General features: G+C 42.5%; 1 long non-coding RNA gene across 1 annotated transcript; it reads right to left on the bottom strand.

The window, feature by feature from the left end:
- Positions 1-11,054: 11,054 nt before the first annotated feature.
- On the bottom strand, positions 11,055-24,320 carry LOC122459324. Its single transcript, XR_006279931.1, has 3 exons — positions 24,234-24,320; positions 21,019-21,021; positions 11,055-11,066 (listed from the first exon to the last, which is right to left on the bottom strand). It is a non-coding gene; the product is annotated as an uncharacterized LOC122459324 (long non-coding RNA).
- Positions 24,321-25,249: the final 929 nt, after the last annotated feature.

Raw genomic sequence — 25,249 nt, 5'->3', positions numbered from 1 at the left:
CCTTCTGTTGGGTGGAGTTGGCAACAAGAAGGAGTGGGTTCATTATCTAGGAGTTCCTCTTAACAATAAAAGCAGAACGGACTTCAGCTGCCATCCAGTAATCTGGGAAAATTTACCACCAGCCCTGGGCATGTCTAAGAAACATTACTTCTCTATTCCCAAGCACTGAGGATTTATCTACACTATAAAATTCGGTCAATTTTAGTTAGGTTGACCTACAGCCACCAAAGCAATTAAATCAGCTATCAGTGTCCCCACACTAGCCTCCATGGGCAGTGCATGATTCCTCCATTTGGGGAGGCTATGCATGCCCAGACTGTGATTCTGCCTCGAGGCCCACCGCTGTTCATTCTCTTCCTCCAGAAGCCCTGCCCGCGCTCCACCCCAGTCCCACTTGGCCCCCTGTGCCTGCCGCTCAGGCCTCTTCGCCCCCTCCTCCAGGCCCCCCTCCTGCCGGCCAGCTGGCTGGCCACTAAGGTTTTTTCCCTTTCACTAATTTGTATTTAGTTTTTGTAGACACTGCCAGGCTGAAACAGCCAAGAAAAGATTAAGGACTGTCTCTGTCACATAATTAAGCAGGAGTTTGAAGGAAGGAGTGTCCTCTTACCAGTCATAGAGGTGTGAAATTAAATTAAGGGGCTGTGAATTCCCCTTCACCAAAACTAGTTCATCCTCTGAAGCTCTGATTGGTGGGCTGACAAGCAAACAGGAATTGGGCGAAGAGATACCAGAAAATTCTTACCCAACTTCCTGTGGCAAGGTCTCCAGAGCAGAAGGGGCAGAAGGATGCAGGGGTGTGAACACTAGGTGGTTGCCACTGCTGCTGCTGCTGCTGCAGGGATACAGTAGGACAAGAGTCAGCTCTGGGCTGGGCCTGAGCATATGGCTGCATTGAACCTGCACCATCCTGTACCTGAGAATCATCCAGAGCCGCAAAAGGAAGAATAATCCAGATTGATGATTGAGAGGGGTGGGGTAGATGTGTCCTGTGTGGTTGGGTGGCACAGCTCTGTAATTGCAGCTGTAGAGGGAGAGCAAAAAGCAGAATTGTCACAAACTTGTAATCATTGGATGTAACAGGAAAATCTTGAGTAGGAGTAGAGAGGTTATTTTGCCTCTGTATGTGGACCTGGTGCAACCGCTGCTGGAATACTGCATCTAGTTCAGGTGTCAACAGTTCAATAAGGATGTTCAGAGGGTTCAGAGACTAGAATGATTAAAGAACCAGAAAACATGCCCACCACTGCTCTATAGGGACAGACTCCAGGGACTCAATCTATTTAGTTTAACAAAAAGAAGGTTAAGGGGTGACTTGATCACAGTCTGTAGGTACCTACGTGGGAACAAATTTGATAATGGGCCCTTCAGTCTAGCAGACAAAAGTATAACAAGATCTAGTGTCTGGAAGTGAAGCTAGACACATTCAGATTTTTTTTAACAGTGATGGTAATTAACCACTGGAATGATTTACCAAGGATTATGGTGGATTCTCTGTCCCTGACAATTTTAAAATCAATATTATATATATTTTTAAAGAGCTATGCTGTAGTTCAAACAAATATTTTGGGGAAAGTTCTATTGACTGGGTTATACCGGAGGTCAGACTTGATGACCACAATGGTCCTTTCTGGTCTTGGAGTCTGTGATCCCACAGCTGAGGGGTTGATCAGAGGACCAAATGCTGGGGACAGCCAAGACATAGCAGAGAAGTCTGGGTCAGCACTGGAACCGTGGCAGTGGGTGCCAAATACAGCAGAGTCCCAGACTTGGCATGTGTGTTTCCATTGTTCAGAGACGAGCTGGGGCGGTTTGGATTCTGAAGAACACAAGCCAAAATAGGGAAGGAACAGGTTAAAGAACAGTTAGATATATTCAAGTAATCAGGGCCTGATGAAATTCATCTTAGGGTATTTTAGGAACTAGCTAAAGGAATCTTGGAACTGTTAGCAATTACCTTCAAGAACTCTTGGAGGATGGGCGAGGTCCCAGAAGTGGGGCCAGATTTACATCTTATGTGCTCTTAGGCTCAGCATCTTCAGCACACGCCCCTTCCCTGCCTACAGCTGACCTTCATGTTTTTCTTAAAAAATTAAACTTTTAACCCACTTTTAACTTTTAGGCACCCCTAGAATGCCGGCACCCATAGGCATGTGTCTACTGTGCCTAATTGGAAATCCAACCCTGCCCAGAAGGCTGGGGAATGGCTAACATAGTACCTGTGTTTAAAAAGGGGAATGAACTGGACACAGCGAATTATAGAGCAGTCAGCCTAACTTTGATACCTGGAAAGATACTGGAGAAAATTATTAATCAACTTGTAAGCACCTAGAGGTAAATAGGGTAATAAGTAAGAGCCAACATGGATTTGCCAAGAACAAATAATGCCAAACCAACCTAATTTCCTTTTTTGACAAGATTACTGGGCTAGTGAATAGGGGGAAGCAGTAGTTGTGATATATCTTGATTTTAGTAAGGCTTTTGACACAATCCCACATGACATTCTCTTAAGCAAACTATGGAAATGTGATCTAGATGAAATTACTATAAGGTGGATGCACAACTGATTGGAGACCATACCCAAATAGTAGTTATAAAGGGTTTGCTCTCAGTCTGGGAGGGAAGAATCTAATGGGGTCCTGCAAGGGACTATCCTGTATCCAGTACTAGTCAATATTTTCATTAATGACTTAGATAATGGGGTGGAGTATATGCTTATAAAATTTGAAGATGACACCAAGCTGGGAAGGTTTGCAAGCACTGTAGAGTACAGGGTTAGAATTCAAAATGACCTTGACAAATTAGAGAGTTGGTCTGAAATGAACAAGATGATACTCAATAAAAGTAAGTGCAAAGTACTTCACTTAGGAAGAAAAAATCAAATGCACAACTATAAAATGGGAAACAACTGGTGAGGTGGTAATACTGCTAAAAAGGATCTGGTGATTATAGTGGATCACAAATTGAATACAAGTCAACAATGTGATGCAGTTGTGAAAAAGGCTAACATTCTGGGATGTATGTAAGACATGGGAGGTAATTGTCCTGCTCTACACATCATTGATGAGGGCTTATCTAAAGTACTGTGTCCAGTTCTGGGTGCCACATTTTAAGAAAGATGTGAACAAATTGGAGAGAATCCAGCGGAAAGCTACAAAAATGATAAAAGGTGTAGAAAACCAGACAAACGAGGAAAAGTTTAAAAAAAACAGGCATGTTTAGTCTTGAGAAAAGAAAACTATGGGGGACCTGATACATCTTCAACTATGTTAATGGCTGTTATAAAGAGGACAATGGCCAGTTGTTCTTTATGTCCACTGAAGGTAGGACAAGAAGAAATAGGAACAATCTGCAAGTAGGGGGTGGCACTCTGTACCTCAAAGCAGTATCCTGGAACTCCCATATTCACCAGTGTCATATAATTATATGTTTTGTACTAAGTATGCCTTGGGAGATATCATTTTAAAAGCCTTGATCTATTGAACGTTAATATCCTGTTGGATTGTATGTATTATCATTGTGTGGGGAGTTATGATGTTTTGCTATGTGTGCATTACTGAAATATGTTGTGAGGTTGGGAACACCCACAACCAGCCTTTCAGGTACAACAATGGAGTAGCCAGACATGCTGATGGCCAATTAAAGAGAATCCACTATCCCAGGCACTGTATACAATGGCTGCTTCTCAGAGAGGGCATGTAGACAATGGAGACTGCTTGACCCACGTCATAGCAAAAGATCTTTACAGAAAGCTGGAAGAAACTATAAAGAGGGGAAGTGACATCATCACTTGGCTTCACTCCCCCCACAACTCAACACTTGGAAGAAACATCTAGAGCAGGGATCAGCAACTTTTGGCACGTGGCACGCCAGGGTAAGCCCCCTGGTGGGCCGGGCCAGTTTGTTTACCTGCTGTGTCCACAGGTTTGGCCAATCACGGCTCCCACTGGCCAATAGGGGCTGCAGGAAGCGGCGCAGGGTGAGGGATGTGCTGGCTGCCACTTCCCGCAGCCCCCATTGGCCTGGAGCAGCAAACTGCGGCCAGTGGGAACCGCGATCGGCCAAACCTGCAGATGCGGCAAGTAAACAAACCAGTCTGGCCTGCCAGGGGACTTAAGCTGGCTGGCCACGTGCCAAAGGTTGCCAATCCCTGATCTAGAGGACAAAAACATTGAACTGGGGAGGTAGCCCTGGGCCGGCAGAGAATTCCAGCCTGTGTATTGAAGATCTGTGACTTGTTTCTATCATCTACCAGGGTGAGACACTGCTTGATTCAGATTTAGTTTATAGAACTCAGATTACAAATTTGTTTAATTTCTTAGGTAACCAAATTTGATCTCTATGCTTACTACTTATAATCACTTAAAATCTATTAATCTGTTTTATATTTTACCTAAACAGTGAGTTTTGCTTGACTGCTTAGGAAATCTCATCTCAGTTTACAAAAGCTGCTGTGTTTCCTCTCCACATCGAGGGAGGGGCAGACTGGGTAATGAACTTACACTGGTCAGACTTCTGACCAGGGCAAGATGGTACAATTCTGGGGTGCAAGGCTGGGGAGCTGGGGTGAACTGCCTGGAGCCTCTCTGTTGCTGGTTCATGAGTGGCTGGGAGAAGCATTCACTGGATGTGCCCCTGCCAATGGATGTCTGTGTAAGCGCAGTGCCTGGAGAGATTTGTAGCTTGCCAACAGCTTACTGTGTGAGAGGAAGCCCAGATTGGTGGGACAGCGGGCTCAGCAATCCCAGAGTCCCTGTTGTACCCCAGGAACCCTGTCACAATTAGGGGGATTTAGGTTAGTTATTAGGAAAAACTTTCTCACTATAAGGATAGTTAAGCGCTGGAGGTTGTGGAATTCCCATCACAGGAGGTTTTTAGACAAACATCTGTCAGGGATGGTCTAGGTATACTTGGTCCTGCCTCAGTGCAGGGAACTGGACTAGATGACCTCTCACAGTCCCTTCCATCCCTGCATTTGTATGATTCTATTATTGTCTATTACTAATCAAGGATATTACTAAAAAGGATAAAAGGAATGTTTTACTGCTAATGGGGTTGGATAGAGAAAGTGTTGGACAGACTAGGAAAGGCTACATATACAAACACCCTAGATATCACCCAGGGGTGTTTGCTGATATCTTGACCCCAGATTGAAGGGCGATAAAATAAATTTCCTACTTCCTTTGGATTGAACTAGTTTCAAGATCTTTTATTCGGGCTCTTTGGAAGAGACCAACCCCAAGCTGATGTGCACGTATCTGGCTCTGTAGCCCTATGATTTCATGGTATGCTACACACCCACAGTGACTTGTGTGAATGCAGATTTCTTCTCTTGGAAAGGGGAAGGCTTATTGGATGGATGGAGATAATTTTCTGGGCCCCACTTTTGACAGGAGGGTGTGTCTTATGGTGAAATAGCCAGGAAAGGGTTAAGGGCTGCCTATCTATTACAGCAGAGGTTTGAAGAAAGGGGTTCTCTTGCCAGGGCTTACAGAGAAAAGAGGAAAGGCTTCGGAGGCCAATAGCCTGCTTTGCTAGGGGAATTGCTTTGTCTTGTGGTACTGTTGTTCTAGAAAGAGATCCAGTACTGATTTAGGGACTGCAAGTGATGGAGAATGCCCACATCCCTAAGTGAATTGTTTCTGTGATTAATCACCCTTACTATTAAAAATATGCATATTATTTCTAGTCTGAATTTGTGTAGCTTAAGCTTTCAACCATTGGATCTCATTGTAACTTTAACATTCTATGACTTTCCCCCCCCTGTGATTTAACCTTATTTTCTCTCTCTGCTTTTTCTGGTTTTGCCTTAGAGCTCAATATTCCCTCTTTCCAAATTCATTTGACTCTCCCTGTGACCTTCTTCTGGTTCATTGTTCAGGACTGATTCCTTAATTACCAAAGATCGGGTTAATAAGGACAAAAACACCTCTGTTTGTTTATTTCTTCTATTGCTCTCTTTGGATATGTTGAGATAATTGGACCTACTATTTACCCAAATTATGAGCTCGACCGTAAACAGTGAGTGAAAGTTTATCAAAGGTCACAATAACTTATAACAACAAATGTGAATGGGAAAAGGTGCAAAAGGGAGACAGACTGAATTAGTCCAAACCAAAAGGCCTACTGATAACTCAAGGTCTGCATTAAGATCATGCCTGGTACAGAAGAGTGTGGGACTGGAAATCATTGGACCAAAATTACTGTATTGGAAATTAGGCCGAACTGGTGAACAAAATAATGAGGATGGGCTATTCTACCCACCACTCCCTTTCTTACAAAGAAAAGACTTTGAGGGGAAAATTAGCAGAAGAAGCTGCCTGATAATAACTGCTATCTGGGAGATGGGTGAACAGGAAAAAAAGTGAGCCTAATCATGATAGATACCACCCCCACCATCTCCTCAAACCCAGGATCCACAGCATCACTATTGGGACTTCATCACCCTAACCCTGAGAGACATCCTGACCAGACTGGGCCAGAGAGAGCGGAATCCAGACGACATCACTATCTCCCCCTCTACCTGCTTCGTCTAAGTCGCAAATGCCCCCTGGGATGTGAAACTGTGTCAGTCCCCCCTCCCACTCTTCCTCTGTCTCCATCTGTCTTTTTTCTATCTTTGCTGTTCTTTTCTCTCCCCTTTTGTCTGGGCTTGTCTTGTGTTTTTTTTTTCTAGGAAACAGGATCAGATTTTAACAGCAACAATTACAGCTCCAGCCCAGCCCAGCTCAACTAACTTTTTCTCTTTTCCTCCCAGCTGGACAGTTATTACCATCTAAAGCACTGTCAAACAAGGCATTTTTCCCCCTTCTAAAGACTCTCTCTATCTAAAGGGAAAGGGAACAAAACATGTTGTTAGAATGAAAGCCTTATTAATACTTCTAATTTCAAAGGCTTTAACTGCTTTTCCTTCTTTTTCCTGTATCTTTAATAAAAGGTTAAAAGGATTTTTACTTATGTGTTTGCCATGGTACTAAGCAGGCTGAGGTCTCCGTATACCAAACCCCAAACCTTCTTCAAGCAATTGGACTGTGACTGGGTCATACTGACACCTTTGACTCTTTGAGCTCATGCAGTCCAAATTAATACAACAGATAACTGGTAGGATTGAAAATGAGAACCAACATCCTTTTAATTGTTTTCACAGATTTTCAGGCCCGAAGGGACCAATATAATATTCTAGTGTGACCACCTGCTCAAAACGGGCCAGAGATTTCATTCAGGGATTCTTGCACCTTGACTAGTAATTTCTTGGTTGAACTAGAAGCATATCTTTTAAAAATGCATCCAATCTGGATTTAAAGAATCCAAGAGATGGAGAATTTACCATATACTTTACTAATCTGTTCCAGTGGTTGATTATCTTTATTGGTAAAATGTTGTGCCTTATTTCCAATTTTATCTTTGCTGACTCTCTTTTCTCCCACAGGGTTTCAGAATGTTCTGCTGTGCAGTTTGAGAAAGGGTTCTGTATAGCGTTAAGTTTGTTTTTGGAAAGGATAAATCCACTTCTCTCCCACATGCCCGACACTACGGAACCACTATCTCCTGTAGGGCAAACTCAGTATTTCTCACTTTAATATTTTTTACAAAGTGCTGCATGTTCTATTTGTTTTTCAGGCAAGGTCAAAAAAATTGCACCTTATACTTGGAAAAGAAACTGCAAGGTTTGAGCTGGATGGTAGTTCAGAGGGAATGAGTACTAGGAGCTGTTTCAATTGTATATACAGATAATCTATATCAAAACTGATAACTGTTTCAAAACAGGTTTCCACATTTCCAAGAATGACTTGAACCTCTCTCTGCCTGTACAGCATCCAGCTCAAAGGTCAACGTGCTGCTGGTAGTAAACTCCTGTTGTGCAGCATAGTTTATAATCAGGAGCAAAAACCCAATGTTTACCTATTTGTGGTGCACACTATTATCACTCTTGCCAGTTTGCAAGGGGTACTCGCTGGAGAGAAGCAGTGAATGTGTATCTTAGGGGCGATACTAGAACAATTTGTTTTGGGGGAGCAAAGGGGTGGTGAAGACCATTATTGGGGGAGCAAGGATTTTCCTACCATATTTTATAGAATGGGGATAAATAATGACTAGCAATTTATTTACCTGATTGAAGCTGGACATGCCTGTGGTTGTGAGAAGCAGCAAATATGCCCACAACTCTCTTCAGATCAAGAGACTTGGACAAGTTTTTTTCAATAGCCATGACAGCCAAGTCCCTTAACCGGTTACTGGTCGTGTGGTTTCTCATGGAATCTTTCACCCATTTGGAGGACTAGTTTTTCTCATCTCCAACTGACATGCAGTGAGGTGAAATGTCTTGCCCACGGCATCAGGGCAAGTCTGTGGAGGTGCCAAGATCAAAATTCAGAACTTCCTAACATACAATGCCATGCTTATTTTTCTTTCCAGACCATAGTCCTCTCCGTTGAGTCGGTTTCTCTGCAGAAATGCTGGATACTGTCTCAGATAGTGTTTGTCCTATCTATTTCCAATTTGTTTAGACCGGTTTCTAATTAGAAGAATGCCCTGGAGGTGGATTCCTTTTTCAAATGTGTACAATTTGATTCTCAAATTATTGATTTGTTTGGCTCTTACACATGCCACAAGATATGCATACTCCAAAAACACTTGCAAGGTTTAAGGCATTTACAAATGCAGACCTCAAGTCTACAAGGTTCTCCATGTGGGCAGGGACTTAAGAAGCTATGCTTAACATCCCTCGGCGACTGGAACCTGTTTGGTGGAACAGATCTCCTTGGTCAGTTTCAGTGGTTGACAAACACCCCTCAATGCCCCTTTTTACCCCTTCTCTCCCATTGTTTTTTTTAGTAGTGTCATAAACAGAGGTTAAATTTGGAGAAAAAATTAGTGGCACTTTTCCAAGCTCCACCCATATGACTCATCAAAATCAGATGCTACGCCCAGTAGTTTGTGCAGATGTTCAAAACATACTGACCAACAATTTAAAATTAATCTCAGAGACATGCTGCGCCCTACCCCCAACACCCTCACTGCTAATCGCACTGCCTCACTACTAGCCCACTAATACTTCCATTCAGCCTTGCCCCCCCCCCCACCAGTGCTTTTATTCCATAGAATACACACTGAGGCAAGCAGAGTTGCAGACCCTGCTCCCCCTCCCCCCCAGTGTGGGTGCCCACCCCTAGGTCTATAATAAGCTCTGTGTAGGCAGTGTTCAGGGAGGTAGAGCCACAGATACACCCAGGAAAGCAGAGATGAGATGTTTGAGCTCAGCAGGGCATTTGCAGCAAAACAGAACCTGGTGGGCCTGCCCGCTCCCGCCTGTGCCGAATCCTGGGAAAGGACAGGATGTTATCCCCTCCCCAGTCTCTCTCCAACTACACCCAGGGAGAATGGGGCATAAACTCCCCAGCCCAATCCCCAAACTGCCCCTTCTGCACTGAGTTCTGGGGTGAGTGCGGCTGTTCCCCAATCCTTGCTGCAGTCAAGGCTTGAGGGACAATGAGGCATAATCCCTTCCTTGACATACTGACCCACCCCCAGTATCTGCCCCCATTCACACTGCTGAGTTCTGCGCTACCCTCCCTGCCTACCCCCCCACCCCCGCCGGCAGCCCTGCACTTCAAACCTAACGCCCCTAGTCCCCTGCAATAGGCCGCTCAGCCTGGCCAACCCTTCCCCTCCTGTAGTCCTACTGAGTGAAGCAGAAGCAGAGCAGAGGTCAACTACAGTACCCAAAATAAGAATCTTGTACATCAGCCACATGGGCGCATCAGTCTCTCTGACTCAGAGGGAGAGAGAGCGGGCAAGACTGATGTGCATGTATGCCTGGTGCATATGATTCTGGGTAATGCAGTTTTTATGTGGGAGATAACATTACATTGGGAGACTGGAGATTTTTGGTTGGAAATAGGAGTCTCCTTGGCATACCAGGTCAGCCTGATTTGAAACAATCATACTCTGAGCTACACTGGGATCCTTGCACTTTGCTCCCCCTTGGTGAAGCTTGAATAGCTCCATGGACTCTGCTAGGCCCCCTGGTTCGGGCCCTTTCATTGGAAGGTAAAATAAGTGGGGGTATCTCATAAATGCCACGTACATAACGTGTGACACCAAATGAGTTGTCACAGTATATTGTGAAGATCTGTGAACCTCCCTTTCCTTTCTTATATGAAGGATGAAATAGTGAATGCTGAAATTTAAATGATCACCACTAGGGAATCTGAATTAACACCTCACTGAGATGAATGGGGCAGTTCATATATCTTGGAGCTAATGTTCAGGGCTCTCAGCAGATTCACACAGACATCCCTACATTGGTTACACTCTGTTCATATTTTTGCAATTGTAACTAGAGATTTACTCTTAAAAATGAAAGCTGAGTCTCTGAAGAACAAGATAGCATGAGAGAGATACTAGTGTGTTGTACAGCAGCATACCATTCCCTTTGAGCCCTAATCACAAGCAAAGAGCTCATGTTACACAAGTCCATACTTCCAAACAGCAACAAATAGGGACATAGTGACATCTGAAACCTATCTGTCATCCAATTTTCAAATGTTCTTCTCTACAAGCTGCCAGAATTTAACAGCAGTTCAACAGTATTGAGAGCATATGATCAGTGTTTATCTCAGATAATTCTTCTTGCATCTTAAGAGGTAAATCCAGAAATGGATTTTTGACTGAAGAATTTTTAAATTAAAGAAAATAAGTATTATAAAAATGTACAAACAAATTTCTCTTATAGGTTTAATGTTTGAATTTTATGTAATATACCTGAGTCAGGTGAGGTAATATCTGTTATTGGACCAACTTGTGTTGGTGAGAGAGACAAGCTTTCAAACTATTCAGAGCTCTTCAGGTCTGGGAAAGGTACTCAGAAGGTCACAGCTAAATACACAGTGGAGTAGATTGTTTAGTGTAAATAGTTAGCACATATTCTAAAGGACCTGTAGTGAAGCGACAACTCACTGGCACAGTACCTCCTGCTGGTCATCTCAGGAATTAGCTCTTTCCAGCTTTCAGAGCACCCTCTGATTAAATGGGTTCAGTGGCCCTGTGCAAGTATTTCAGAGGGGCTGCTATATCAGTCCGTAGTCTAATACGGGGTTGCCTGATCTCATCTATACACTTACTCATTATAAAACCTAGTCACCTGGACTTTAGGATGGTGATGAAAACATGTGGGGCTCTCTGTATGTGGGCTAGAAGGTAGGAGATAGTTCAGGGGAGGGGCAGGAAGGTTTGTGGTTGCCCAGGCCTTCACTGCTGGAACTAGGCCCCTAGACTAGAACCCAGAGTAGAGGGCAGGCCTGGGGTCCCCTGCCAGCCACTGAGTGAGTGGCACACTCTGGGCAGTGAACCTGGAGACTGTCCGGTGTTTTACTTATTAGAAGCACCCAGGATCTTTATAGAGGAGAAGGCAGCACGCCACATTTATTGAGAATACAACAGTTAGCATATGCTTTTCAATCACACACATACACACACACACCCCGTGCACACAGTCCCGCCAATTAATGTTTGTATAGTTACCAGTCCAGAGTCTGGATCAATCTAGTGGCCAGCCAGATTGGTCACAGAGGGGAGCAGGGCTCTGCTGGTCGCAATCCAATGCTCCTGGAGTGTGGCAAGATGAACCCAAAGTCCCAGGGCCAAGCACCTTGTTCTTATAGTCTTTTTTCTCTGTGAAGTCTATGGATTTTGCTGTGTCAGTTTGTGACCAGTTACTTCTTAATTGGTGTTATTTTTTTTATGTTAACATTCCAAAACACCTCTCAGAGGGTCATCCTGTCCTGGTTTCCATTTAATCAATTGTCTTGTCTTTAAGGGTGCCAGCCTCCACCTCAGAGTTCTCAATCTGCCCTTCCTTCATTATGGATGCACCTTGATGGTTCTCTGATGTCATTAAGTCTCTTCACTCCTTCTTTCTTGACCATCTGGCTATAACAATGGCCTTCACACTTTATCTTTTCCTGATGCATACATTCCTCATTCACACACACAGTCTTTTACAGAGACCTTCAAAGGTATACAGCACTTTTCATGTTGAGCAAGAAAGGCCTTGTAAATTAAACCTTACTAAATCTTGCAATCAAAACAGTTCACATTGTGGCCCAAGCCTTCAACATTCCTCTAATCTCCTTAACATAGACACAATACAAGATCCTGCCTCTTACTTACTAAACCTTAAAACAAAGAAATGTATATTTATCTAGAGTGCCTAATTTATGATACATATAGGAAACCATAGTTGACATTATAACTTATCCTAAAACAAAAGGGTGACCATAATCAGTCATAAGGATTGTTCTGGTCTGTCCCTGCTTTAAGATCAGTACAGACACTGGCAGTTTGTCAGATGCATTTTTGCCAGTGTCCCAGAGTGTCATTCCTTTCTGCTATTCAAAAGGGATGGCTGGCAGGATGATCAAATCATACATGAATTCTTATAGTGCAAATATCAAATCCTGCTCCCGCACCGGGACCATGTGTTCTAGCCACTGGGCAGTGGACTGAAGGACAGTCTGGGATGGCGAGGAAGATGTTGATATTACTCCAGAAGGGGAGTAGTTGTCCAGAAGGCTAAGCCACAAAGCCACAAAGATGAGAGATGGCAGCACCAGAGACGCAAGAGAGGGGCCGCAGAGTGAGAGAGCGAGACGACAGACTGGGGAAGTGCAAGAAGAGGGTGTTAGGATGAAAGAACTAATCCCTAGAGCAGCCAGGATAGGCGCCACCTGCACTGAGGAGAGGTCTCTGGGACGCTGTGTCCCACCTATTTAGAGAGTAAACACTTAAGAGCAGGGACTGATTCCTAGTGTTTTTGTGTACAGTGCCTAGCACAATGGGGTTCTGAATCTTAACTGGGACTTCTAGGAGTCATGGGTATAAAAATACTAATCTATGCACTTGATTTCAGTGTCAGTTCTTTCTGAAGCTCTGCAATGAATAATCTTCACCGGTACATCCTTCAGTTCCACTTCCAGACCGACAAAGAAGAAATAATGAGCTCTGAAATATAAGCAGCAGTTCCTGGAGGAAATATAGGATGGGACAAATAGAGATGAAATGTGTGACCCTGTAGTTTGAATTGCTTCCCTAGGCTGAGCGCATTGCACACACCAGTGTGTCCTTGCATTCCTCCATTCCCTTCCACAAGCCACCTTCCTATCCCGCTCTATTTCAGGACCACTGCAAACCCTCATTCTTCTCTCCCTGTTCCCCATTCTTTCCTCCCCCGCTACCAGGGTCGGTCATTCTCCTTCCCTCTACCTAGGATTAGCACCTTTGAAATGCAAAAAAAAGGCACCTCCGCCCCCGAAGCAAGCTCACTGCAACCCCAAATACAAGGCAATTCTGCAAACCCTCTCCCCCCTTCAACAGCCATACAGTATCTAGAGAGATAGCACATGTAAATAAGATTGAAAACATTGCATGGTCGGCCTCACTCTTGTGTGACTCAAGCCCTCTCACATACACGTGCGGTGCATTTGCGTGTTGGTGGGCAGACAGCTGCTGTATTTTCAACAGTTTTCATCTGTTATCACTTAAACTGCAGAAGTGGGAACACTGCAGCATCTTTAGCTGGACACAGAAATGGTTAACATTAGATATCCCAGTGTATTGTTATTTTGTCCATTGGAAATGGATGTTCCTCTTTATCTTAGCTGCTACAGATATTCTGTTTCCAGCCTGCTGATTCATTTTCCTCCCTTTCCTGTCATCCAAGAAATAAGGCCTCATCCACCTCCAATGACTCATGTCAAGCCTGGCCTACAATGCTACACAGACATTACAAGACAGGAAGATACAGTTTAAAATTAAATTCTTAATCCCCCATTTGATGCTACTGCAGTATTTGATTTATCTTGCTCTGAACACTTTCAAGTCTCACAAAAGAGACTTTGAGCCAAAGGTCATGCTCCAGTTGAGCCCTGAGATTATTTGGCAGTGCCATTTCCTCATCATATCCAAGTGGTTCTCTTCCACTGCCAAACCAGCTCTGGGGTTGCCAGCCTTTCCAAAAATAGCATGGCTTTTTCCATAGCCTTTTTGAAAAGTATGTGTGCACCTTTTGTCCATACACATGACTCTAACGTTGTCCAAAGCAAACGCAGACTGCGGAAGCGAACATCAGTTATTAGTCTGGCTTTGCTCCTCACTCCCCTTTGCTATGCACCCCCTTTTTCAACCTGCAAGCTGTGGAAATGAAGTGAATAACTAGGCTGACTCTGCTGCACCCACACCCTTGTAGATACCTTTAGTCCACCAGCAGCCTGCTAGTGTTGCACCTTTGATTTATTCTCTCCTTTCCTTTATGTGGTAAGATCAGCTCCCTGCCAGCACCCACTCGCCCAGAAGTCATATGCCATGAAGGAATCATTTGAAAACATCTCACCACGTCAAGCTCAATGCAAGACTGGGAAAGAATCCATGGGAATGGAATTCCAGAACTGAGGAAAAAACATGTTAGCACTGTTAACACGGATACGACAATTTGAACAATAACTGCTTGTCCTTGTCATCACCCACAGTGTGAAAATCAGGCCCCTAATGATTGCTGAAAATTAAGTCCCTATGTTTTCTTGGCAATAATATATATATTATTATATATATAATCTATATATATATATATTGATTATTCTGTTTGAAAGAAGTTAAGAGACTTAACTAAGGTATCCAAACTCGAGAAGAGTAGAGAGAGAACTGCTCAGACCTTCCTATATGCCCTGTCCCATAACATGGTAAGAAGAGGTCAGTTGGTAACATTGATGGCCAATACATTCTGAAATAAATAAAAGGAAATCCATGGAATCACAGTAGCAATACCACAGAGAAGGTTGCATGAAATAGTCCATTCTATTTGTTACCCCTTTCCCAGCATTTGCAAATTCCTTTTGGCTTAAAATTTCTCATACTATCTTTGGTCAGAAATGAGTGAGAAAGTGAAAGCTTCAGAGCACTGTAATGTTGATTTTGATGCTGTAGAAGAAGTAGACACTGATGCTGTACTTAAATTTTTAAATGAAAATTGTCTGCAACAGCCCAGATGTAGCCATGATAGTCATAGACAGGCTGGCAGCAGAGGAGCATGTTGTTTAGTCTCTATTATTGGGATTTTGAAGGTCTCATATTAATTCTTTTAAGATCTCACAATAATGGGTGCCCCGTAAGCTATTGTTGTACAAATGCTGAATAAGAGCTGTGACGTAACTGACATAAATTGTGACCGTAGAGATCACTCTTGCAACCAGGGTCCTATGGTTGCACCGTTCTTGTACAGAGGAGGCCAAGTGGTGTGTCTATGGAAAGGTTGTAATTTGCTGGTTACGATTATGCTGTCTCTATGTATCATTTTTGTATTTGAAGTTATGAATATTGGCTATGTATTTGTTTGCCCAAGTGGCTACAGACCCATCTTGTTGCTGTGATTTTGCAACAAGGAGAACAAAGGGGTTTCCGCCCACAAGAGATAGAATATAAAAGGCCCTGGAAACCTCTTCATTTTGTCTTCAGCTGGCTCAAAAGATAGCCTCTCCACCCTGAAGAGAGGCCTGAAAGAAACTGGAACAAAGGACAGTAACTATGGGGGTGTAAGTGATTGCTGGACCCAGAGTACACAGGAGTTTGTGCAGGAGTACAACTGTTGCACCTGGCTGGCCTGATGCCATTCTACACATCAGTGCTGGAATTTGAGATTTGTAGAAAGGTTACAACTCCTGTACTCCTGCAAATGAATGACCACCCTAGACCAGCCCTTTTGCAGTGTCCATGAAGCTGAAAACTTTTTTAGAGCTTGTAGTGCAGCCTGAAGAGTAAAAGGAAGTTGAATTTTTTTAAAAAATTGAAAAAAAGAATGCAAGTAATAAAATTAGCAGGGGGCTGATTGCATTCAGAAAGCAGGGGAAGGGGGAGAATCTTCAAGGTGACTGCAGCCCTGCTGGGTGAGAGCATATCATTCTGTGTTTTTTTCTAATTTATGTAGTAGAATGAGGTTTGTTTTATCTTAGGACCCAACTATTTTATCACATGGTGCTCTTCCATAGACACATCTACCTGTAAAAAAAATATTATTCCTCAGTATGATTTAAAAGCTACATTACTGAACATGGAGATTAGCAGATTTTTTGGGAAAACCAAAAACATTGTATCAAATTGAACGTTTTATGGGGTCCCTAAGAGAAAGGATTCTCTGGGCATTGTGCATTGGTATGGTTCTGCCCCTAGTATGCACTTGGGAAGCAAAACAATAAACTCCCCAAGACTGGTTCTTCAATGAGCAGATGAAGCTGGTTGCTCTCCAGATCTTCTTGCTGCTCAACTTTTGCTTTCTCAGCTTGACAGCTTTGGGCTGAGTTTAAAGAGATACAGTAACAGCTTGTTATCTGGAGTGTTGGGGGAATGGGGAGTGCTGATAAATCAAACATTCTGGTTCACTAAGAGGGAGAGAGTTTGGGTGTAGGAGGGGGCTCAGGGGTGGGGGTTGAGGTGTGGGAGAGAGTACTCTCCTTCCCTGAGAGTTTCATCCTCCTCAATAGCACAGAAGCTGTCGGACCAGGGGTGGGGCCATTCTCCTGTGTCCCGGAAAGTCTCATTTATGTACCTCTCTGTCTCGCTTACCTCCTCCAGCTGAGTCACCCTGGTCTCCAGAATCCATACACGGTCTCTGAGGGCCAGGAGCTCCTTGCACTGAATGCACACATACACCACCTGCCCATAGGGGAGGTAATCATATGTGCTGGATTGGGTGCAATAAACTGGGTAGCCCCCATTCTGTTGCTGGGCTTCTGCCTGCATTCTCTTTTTACTCCTGCAGCTTGTTCCTTTGTTGTTGTTTTGTTTTTAACTGGGGGGTGTTTTTTGCCTTATGTTTAAAGAAGTTTAAGGAATGGTACATGTATGTAGTCCCCCCCCCCGAACCCACGGTTCCCCTTCACAGCTCCCTTGCAAAACTCCCCTGGTTGCTAGTTCCTCTGGTCACTTAGGAGAGGGCTTTTTGAAGCCTTGGTCTTCCTGAGTAGCCCCGCGCCCAGGGCTGTGCCAGCCCTTCTCGCAGTTGGGCTTTACTCTTAATTAACCCTGGCCCTCCCTCTCACAGATGACACCAGGTAACCTAATTGACTTCTCAGGCCCTCATCAACTCTATCAGGGCTGGTGTGGGGTGCACACCCCATCACAAAGTTGTAACGATGCTGGCTTTTGTGGGACCCAACTGAGAGTGTCAATTTAGGACAAATTGCTTAAAGCAGGGCTGTTACAGCCCAAGCTGGGGTTCCTTTGCACAACAAGGAAAACCAAACCAGCCAAACAGAGAAGACTTTGGTTCTACCCCACTGGCTAATCATAAATTATACAAACAATTCTCTTAGACACTCCAGTTTCCCAGTATCACCACCAGTGCCACTCGTTATGGGGACAAATGGTTATGAAAACCAATACCACAGTCAAAGAAAAAAGGTTCTCTTAATCCCAAAGACCAAGCCCCAGACCGAGGTCAATATACAAGTTAGATCTTACCCACAAATTATGCTGGTTGCCAGTCCTTTAGAATCTAAAATCTAAAGGTTTATTCATAAAAGAAAAAAGATATAGATGAAAGCTAGAATTGGTTAAATGTTTGCGCTTCTCGTTCTGGTGGAGTACTAGAATCGACAGGAGAGCGCTCAGTGGTCGATTTATCACGTCTATACTCAAAAAATTGTACTGTACTATACTTAAATTTGGGATCCATGGTCATGACTGCATTGTATCCAAATTCACATTATACAGACACACGTTCTAGTGAGGGTCTAGTGTACAGGTTTTTTTTATACTAAAACGTACAAAAATATAATGCCATTTGGATTCCCATCCCTGCTGCATTATGGACTCCCTTTAACACAAATTTTTGTACTTCATTTATAAAGTAAAATGAGAAACAGTTTTGAAGAGATTGTAATTATGGCAGATTATTACATGACATTACAAATAAAATTAACATCAAAGCTGTTTCAAATAAGGCTATTTTCTTTCCCAGGGACTGTGTGGATTCAGAATATTTTGAGCTTGATTTATCATGAAGGCCATCGAGATGGAACAGAAAATATGGAAACAAAATGCAAAGTCCCATGGCTGTAGTATAACGTAACTAATATCCATTATGACCATCATCCATCACCGCATCTCTTTGCTTTACTATTTAGTCCCAAGAGATCTGAGGAACAGGAGAGCAAAAGTAGGTGAAACTATTTTTACAATTTAATTAACATTATCAAGGAAAACTTGTACCTTTCACCAATAAATCCTCTGAGCCAGACTGTCTGTCCTCCCCCCAACCACCCTTCCAAAAGCAAATCTCCTCTGTATGGGGATGGGGCTCACTTCCTCCAAAGGCTCATTCCATGTCCCTAGACCCCAGCCAAAGGGGGGAAAACAAGCTCAATCAAGACCTCAGGACTGCAGTGTCCAGTTTCCGTGGAGATCCCATTTTTCTTGGGACTGCTGTGCCTGGCCTCTGGGCCAAGAAACGGAGCTGCTTCTTCCTCATCATGACAGCTCATCCTAAAAGGGGCATTATTGATGGGTTAGGATCATTACAGTCTGCATGTTATATTGTAAATTACAGTGGTTTTGTTGTTGTGGTGTCTGTAGTTATGTAACTGTAAACTCTTATGTTATCCATGTTTTATGTCTCCTGCATCTTTAAACATCAGGAAACTTCTTGCTAGTGATAGGGGGCTGGACTGTGCCAGACGCAGCTCAAGAGGAAGGATCTCCCAGGGCCAGGGATTCACACTAAGCTCTCTCATGGAGATGGCTGCCCTGCCCTGCCCTGCCCTGCTGTGTTGCTTTCCTTAATCTAAAGAGAGTCATTCACACTGAAGGTGTGCAGTGCTGGCCTGCTGTAATTGTAGAGAAAGTGTGAGAATTGCCTTGTGGGAGCGATGCCAATCTCTTACATTGCTCCATGGATCTCCCATGAAAGGTGGCATGTGCTGTGCACCCACTTCCCCATGAGACTCCCTTCACAGTCACCCTTGCAGCTTCCTTATCTCTGTTGCAGTAACACCTATAATAAGATGAGCAGGTGCATGGGCTCCATCAGTGCAACCTCTCAATCTGTAGGAACCTTCCTCCTGATTGGCTTTATAGCTCAGCCCCGTTTCCCATGCGGATAGATTCCCTAAAGTTACAGGAACAGTAAAAGTAAATGGAACAACATCATCTCCTAAGCAGCACAGAGCACAATTTTAACTACAGACATTGGGAAATCTTGTATTGCTTATGTATATTTTACAGGGCTCATGTAGGTTTTCACAATTTTAAGATTGTGATGGTGAAGGGAGTTTTTCTCTTCATGGCTTCTGGCTGGCTGTTCTTACTGTGCACCATCATATGGCTCAGCTCTCTGTGTGGTTTTCCAGAAATTCTCAGCTCCAAATTGTTGGAGAAATTGGTTGTGCTGTTCAGCAATGCATTTTAGCATTACTTTTTAAACATTGTATCCATTACAATTCTCTAAAAATATCTCCAGCTGCAATTTTTTTTGAAATAGCAAGAAATTCATGCTTACTAGGATTCAAGTCTAAGGATATGTTTTTCACTGAAATACTTTACCAATATCCCAGACACAATGCACACAAATAAATTTCTGTTGTTGACTTAACAATGTTTGTATTTCAAAGGAACTCAAACTCAAATCAATTTATTAAAGTTTAAATTCTTTTCAGATATTATTTTCAGATAAATTCTTTTCAGCACCTGCAACTGCACTCCCTATTAATTTTTGTGCTGTTTATTATCACATTTTCCATGATTTTTAAATGTTTTTGCTCCTCTCTTGCTGTGTGAAAGACCCATATAAACTATGGGAAAAAACTTGAAGACCTGATTCTAAGTACACTTACTCATGTGCTTGACCTTATAATAGTGAAGTCCCCTTGAAGTCAATGGTACTATCAAATGTTGACAGTTATGCATGTGCATGGGGGTCTTTAGAATTAAGGAAGCGCAATAACGCCACTGAATGTACAGAAAATGCTGGCAAAGACACAAAAAAAAATCCCATTCATTTAAATCAGGATAAACTATTTACTAAAATACTTATTCTAGCCCTTTTTGGATATAATGATTTTAATGTTACTTGCAGCAATAGCAATTTTATCAAACCATAGATTTGTAAGTTAATGGTGTCCCTTTTCTATTTCTGAGACTGTCACTCTCTTTACCTTGCAGGTTATTTATGTAGCCAGAAACCCAAAGGATGGTGAGGTTTCCTATTTTCATTTTTCTAGCCTTTCACTCAAACTTGAGACAATACCAGATTTTAATATTTTTCTGGAGAGTTTTTTAGCTCGGAAAGGTAAGGTTTCATTTACTGCTAAAAGGCTAAGCCCTGATCACTGACCACAGCCTGAGTAAACTATCTGAGTGGGTAAATTACTTAGATGGTGGAGTTCGTCAAAATCCTGGCCCCCAACCTCACCAACCTGGGGTCTAAGGTTGCAATAAATGCAGTATCATTCACAGCTCACAATAGAAATTTTATGCAAAGGTAGTCCAGGGGAGCTGCATAAGCACATGCATTGCACCAATAAAGTGCAAGTTACCTTGTAAATCTCAATTGGTGTTCATTCTGAAATCTAACAATGAAGATTTCAACAACTCCACTTAGGCGCTCAGATAACACAGGGGAGGAGATGAGGATGAGTGCTATACAGAGAACACACAGAAGTAGTTTTCTACAATTAATTTTCTGGTTTAGAAGTTTTCCACAATCATTATGCCTATCCTGCAATCTCAAACAACTATATCTATCCTCCAAAGAGCCAAAAGACTCAGCTGTAACCTATCTAGCACCTGAGTTCTCTCTTAATATTTCTGACAATGCAACATTCTCACTAAAGCAGCTTATGGCACACTGAAAATTTCAGTACATAGTAAAATATATTCTACATATTCTTCTATGATGGGAATTAGTGTGACTATCTGATCTGCATAGGATCCTTTGGGCCTGAATCCAGCCTCTTCTGCCCTAAGCTTTGAATCTACTGCCTCTTTTGTCCTGTTTAGAATCAGATGACAGATGATTTTCCCTACAACAGAAAGTAGTATGACTCCTCTCCAGTTATTGCCGTCAATGAGATCACCCTTTTTCGGTACTCTGCCAACGATTCCATGTTTTCACTTGTCAGGAGGGGTCTCTTCTCCCCAGAACTTGGAAGAGTTCTGTCAGTTTTATTAGGGTAGTGGGGTCCAGTTCTTTTCGCTTTTCTGCTGTGATTTGATCATCTCCTGCCATTTTGTTGTTTTTCAGCTTCTTAATTGCGGCCTGTATTGCTGACATCTCTGTTGCGTCAGTGTTAATGCCAAGTAGATTAGGTTCACATGTTTCATCAATATCTGGGGCTGAGTCTGTTGAGGACTTGTCTGATATGCTCTGCCCATGTGTCGTTCTGTTACACCTCAGTTGTAGCCTTTTTTCATCTTGGCTCTTTATTGGCCCATTTCCTGTTTTGAAATGTCCACACTTCTCACTGCTTTGTCTGCTTTCTTGTACTTTCCCTTTGCTTCTTCCAATATTTCATTTGTCTTAGCATTCAGGAGTTTTCCTTTCAGTGCTTTTCTTTCCTTGTTGAGATGCGAGGTCTCTTGGCTTATTCAGTCCTTGCTCTGTGTGTGTGCTGATACCAGGCTGTGACTGCTGCAGCTTGAATCACGTTGTATCAGAGCACTGTGCATTTTTCTTCAGGTCCAATCTCTATCTCACCTTCCTCTGCCTCTGTCAGCACCCCAAATCTGTTCCATAGTTCACACTGGAATTTCTCAGAGCACACTTTTGTTTTCAGTTTTATATTATTGATTTCTTTGCTGCATTCTGTTTAAAGTTGGTCTTTCTCAGTTTTAATTTCAGTTTGGCAATGCAAACTGTCATTTTGGTTGCTTCTGTCATCTATGGCAAAATCTGCCCATGCATCTTGGACAGATGACCTGAATCTTGAACTGATTCAGACGCAATTGATTTCTTTTTTTGTTTTGCCATCTGTCAGATCCCATGGTTCTTTGTGTATGTCTCTAGAAGGGAACAGCGTGCTTGCAGGAAGTCAGACATGAAGAACAATTCAGTGAATCCAGGTTTCCGTCATCATTGATATAACTGACTTTCAAAAGGTATTTGACAGCCAACATGGGTGTGCATTGTGGAATATTCTTCAGTCCTGTGAAATTCCAGCTAAACCCATCAGCACCATACTGGCCATGTACAGAGACACAAGATTGCTCTATAAGAGTGAACAACCTGACAAGAGAGTGGTTCATTGTGGACACTTATGTGAAACAGCACCACATTTTTATTTTTGCTCTTGTTTGGCATTGCCATAGACAGTATAATGAAGAAGTATATTAGTAACACAAAAACTGGAAACCAGATGGTAAAAGCCTAGAAGACCTAGACTGAGACACTATTGAGCAATTCCCTGGAAAAGCTACAAACAAAGAAAGACAACCTGGCAAAATCTGCAGGTCAAACACGGCTCAGAATCACTTACTGACAACCTTGACACTCAGATGTCAAGCGTTAATGTCATATTAGAAGGCAAAAATATCAAGAAAGTGGATTAATTCATCTACCTGGGAAGTACTATTCTAGCCAACAGGAACATCAAGAATTATGTGACATCAAGGTTAGGAAAAGCATCCACCTCGTTCACTAAACTCAACAGCACATGGACATCAAAGATAAACAGCAACAAAGCAAAACTGAGAATTTTCAACTCAAACGTCTCATTGCTAACATATGGTTTTGAAAGCTAAAGATCTACTAAAATGTCAAACAGAAAATCAGACGCCTTCAAAAATTCTGGACATTGGATGGAGAGACATCATCACCAATAAATATATCCAAGAAATCACCAGCCAGCAGCTTATTTCCAGTAGAATTAGGAGGAAGAATTGGACATATATGGGACATGCACTTCACATTCCAACACACAGAGTTCCACATGAAGCTGTCAAGTGGAAACCAACTGGGTTAGGAAATGAGGGAGCCCAACAGACCCTAAAAAGAACCCTTCACAAGTAGGTCACAATGGTTGATCATAACACCACTGAGTGGATGGAAGTACTATCAAATGACAGAGAGGAATGGAAGAGATTAGTTTCACCCTGGGCATCAAACATTGACATGATTATTTTGCCCCTGTATTTGGTACTAGTGTGACCACTGCTGGAATATTAACCAGGTCATGGTAGATTCTCAATCAATGACAATTTTTAAATCAAGATTGGATGTTATTCTAATAGATATGTTTAGGAGTTACTGGGGGAAGTTTAATGGCCTGCGTTATACAGGAATTCAGACTAGATGACCACAATAGTCCCTTCTGGCCAGAGAATCTATTAATCTAGGAATCTAATTGGGCAATTTAATTCTAGGTTTGTGATCACTAATCCATCAAAAGTAATGGAAACTATTATCTATGGGTAAATAATCCAGGACAAAAAAGTGCAAATATGTTGTGCTGGGTGCAAGTACTATTCTATGGTGCCAGTGGATTCTAGAGGTAACAGTGCAATGTGTATTCGTTATCATGTAACGGTCTGTCTGTTTGTGGAAAAAAACAAAACTTGTCCTCAGATCCCTAGATGAGAAGCTGGATTTGGCCTTTCCTTTATCTTATGTTTAAAGTGAAAGATAATCCAGGATAAGACTCGGAATAAAAACAGGAACTGGAATAAAATCTCTGTGAGCCCAAATGTCCCCCCAAAGCAGAGGGAAGAGAAGCTGAAAAAAGGAAATTTGCTCCATCGATTCTGCAGCCATGTTTGGGAGAGTATTAGGAAGCAAAAATGTCAATAATTGAACGGTTTTTCTGTTTGAGATCATTAACATTTATTTCTGTAATTTTTCTCTTTCATAAGTACTGGTTGGATCATGTCAGACGGTGGCACACCCACAGGGATGACTTAAATATTCTCTTCCTCACCTATGAGGAGATGAAGAAGGTGAGACCAATCAATCACTTTATATCTGAAAGGTTTCAGAGTGCTAGTCGTGTTAGTCTCAGCAAAAAGAGAGAGGAGTAGTTGTGGCACCTTAGAGACTAACAAATTTATTTGGGCATAACCTTTTTTAGGCATAACATTTCATCAGATGCATGCACTGGAAAAGACAGTAGGAACATATATATATATATATATGTTTTTATATATGTTATATATATATAACATTTTTTCATGTTCTCTGTATATATATATAATCTTCCTACTGAAAATCTGCAAATTCTTAGGAAAGCAGCTAAATGAAAAAGAGCTGAACACTGTTGTGGAAAATGCTGCATTTGATAAAATGAAAACAGATCCCAGGGCAAACTATGAATCCATGCTAGGCAATCTCCTGGAACGAGGCAAAGGACATTTTCTTCGCGAAGGTAAGGCAGAAGCAGCCAAATATAATAAATATTTAATCCTGCAGATCCTGGCATAGGACGTGTTGAAGCTAGATGTCTAGGACTTCCAATCTCAACTTTCTGTCCCCAGGAAACAATTGGCTTTGGGGCACTAAGACTGCTGAGTGAGGGTGTATAGCTGTGTGACAATGCATCAGGCACCATTTCTCACAGATTAAAAGAGAGCTGCACTACTTTGCTCAATGCAATGTCTTAAATGTTTGCTGAGCAAAGTAGTGCAGCTGTCTTTTGATCTGTGAGAAAAAAGTGTCAATATATTTTAAAAATGAAAATGTTCAATAAGCTTTTGTGGAGGGTAACGTTCATTTTGTGCCACTTGTAAAAGGAAAGGGTCGTCTTCAAGAAATTAAAACGTGAACATTTGAGAACAGTGAAAGCATTTCTGTCTAGTGTTTCTGGGAAACTTCACACATGGTAGGTATCGGAACTGATTTCTTCTCTACAGCTTTCAGGGGTTATTTAGTGTGTATGAAATTAGCCAAAGAAATAAAATCTAAGGGCCCCTTTGCGAACAGGGGCTGCTAACAGGGAGTTTCGAGAGGCAGTTTGGAAGGGGAGTGGGAATGGGGCAAGGTACACTTGCCATTCTTTAAAACCTTTACACTAAACTTCTTAATAGATAATAGAAACTTCTTGATTTAAACAAAACCCTATCATTAAACTAGGTAACTGTATGAGAAAATGCAGGCAGAAGCCCAGCAGCAGAGTGGGAGCTATCCTGTTTATTGCACTCGGTGTAGCATGTATGATTACCTGCCCTATGGGTGGATGGTGTATGTGTGCATTCAGTGCAAGGAGCTCCTGGCCCTCATAGA

The sequence above is a fragment of the Dermochelys coriacea genome, chromosome 3, assembly GCF_009764565.3.
Source record: "Dermochelys coriacea isolate rDerCor1 chromosome 3, rDerCor1.pri.v4, whole genome shotgun sequence".
Taxonomy (NCBI): domain Eukaryota; kingdom Metazoa; phylum Chordata; order Testudines; family Dermochelyidae; genus Dermochelys; species Dermochelys coriacea.
The sequence above is the reverse complement of the archived record's forward strand: the minus strand, read 5'-3'. Positions and strand labels throughout refer to the sequence as shown.